Source organism: Brassica oleracea, chromosome C9 (assembly GCF_000695525.1).
Source record: "Brassica oleracea var. oleracea cultivar TO1000 chromosome C9, BOL, whole genome shotgun sequence".
Lineage (NCBI taxonomy): Eukaryota > Viridiplantae > Streptophyta > Magnoliopsida > Brassicales > Brassicaceae > Brassica > Brassica oleracea.
In genome coordinates, this window is record NC_027756.1 from 24,459,770 (window position 1) to 24,461,861 (window position 2,092).

Here is a 2,092-nt window from a genome sequence, read left to right on the forward strand (position 1 = left end):
CGTGGTCTGAGTTTCTTCAACTTCCTCAGATCATTAGTCCCTCTAAACGTTCTCATTTTTAGGTACACTGCATCTCCAACTTCAAACTCCAAATCTTTTCTTCTCTTGTCTGCATAACTTTTCTGGCGCTCATGAGCTTCTTTAAGCTTATCCCGAATTAAAGCCACTTGAGCCTCTGACTCTTGAACAATCTCTGGTTCTAAATCTCGTCGCTCTCCCACTTCGGTCCAACATAAGGGTGTGCGACATGGACGTCCATACAGAGCCTCATAGGGTGCCATCCCTATGCTAGAGTGGTAACTATTGTTGTATGCAAACTCAGCCAATGGTAAATAATGCATCCAACTTATCTCCCAGTCCAACATACACGCTCTCAGCATATCTTCTAGCGTTTGTATGGTACGTTCTGATTGTCCATCCGTTTGTGGGTGGTATGCAGTACTCAAATGAACTTTAGTACCCAATGCTTTCTGGAAAGCCTGCCAAAACATTGATGTGAATCTTGGGTCGCGATCAGATACAATACTCACTGGTATACCATGTAGCTTGACTATCTCTTGGAGATATTTTTCTGCTAACACATCAACTCCATCAGTCTTTTTGATAGCCAAGAAGTGAGCCGATTTTGTGAGTCTGTCCACTATTACCCATATGGCATCCTTGCCACCCGTCGTTCTTGGCAAACCAGTGACAAAATCCATAGTAATCATATCCCATTTCCACTCTGGTAAAGGTAAACTCTGTAACAACCCACTTGGTAAACCACGCTCAGCTTTTACCATTTGACAAATTGAACATTGCGCTACATAGTTGGCAACCTCCTTTTTCATTCCACTCCAATGATAATACCTTTTTAAATCCTGATACATTTTGTTACTTCCTGGATGTATCAAAAATCTTGATTGATGGGCATGAAGTAAGATCTCATCTCTTAGACCTTTATCCACTGGTACACACACACGATTTCGGTATAAAACTGTCCCATTATCTGTTACACGATATCTAATCACCCAGCTTCCAAAACCTTCTGTAATTCTACATCAGTTTTCTGTGCTTCTCTAACTCTTCATAACAAATCAGCTCGGTCTATTGCCTCTCGTCCAGCATTATCCTCTTCAACAGTTACCGCACACAGACTTAAGGTAGCTAAAGTTGATGTCAGTTCTTGCATATCTTTGATGCCTGCTACATCGCTCCTCCTCCTACTTAAGGCGTCTGCAACATGATTAGCTTTTCCTGGGTGGTATGTTATCTCCAAGTCATAATCTGCCATTTTCTCCATCCACCTTCTTTGCCTTAGATTTAAATCGCTTTGAGTGAACACATACTTCAAGCTCTTATGATCAGTGAATATCTGAACTTTTTCTCCATATAGGTAACAACGCCATATTTTCAAAGCAAAAACCACTGCTGCAAGCTCCAGATCATGAGTAGGATAGTTAACCTCATGCTTTCGTAGTTGTCTTGAGGCATAAGCAATTACCTTATCTTCTTGCATGAGCACACATCCTAATCCTGTTCCTGAAGCGTCGGTGTAAACCACATATGGTACTCCTGTCCTTGGTAATACCAACACTGGAGTTTTGGTCAAATGCTCTTTCAGTTTCTTAAAGCTCTCCACACACTGCTCCGACCATTCAAACTTTACTCCCTTTCCCGTTAGTTGAGTCATCGGCTTAGATAAGCTAGCAAATCCTTTTACAAATTTCCGATAGTAACCAGCTAACCCGAGAAAGCTACGCACCTCTGTGGCACTTTTAGGTGTAGGCCAATTAATGATTGATGTGACTTTTTCAGGATCCACAGCCACTCCTTCTTCTGAAACCACATGCCCCAAAAATCCAATTTTCCTTTGCCAAAAGCTACACTTGCTCAACTTAGCGAATAGCTGATGTTCTCGCAACTTGTTCATCACCACGCGTAGATGCCACTCATGCTCTTCTTTTGTCCTTGAGTAAACCAGGATGTCATCAATGAACACAATTACACATTTATCCAAATACTCTCGAAACACATTGTTCATCAATTTCATAAAGGCTGCTGGCGCATTAGTTAGCCCAAATGGCATCACTACGAACTCATAATGTCCATA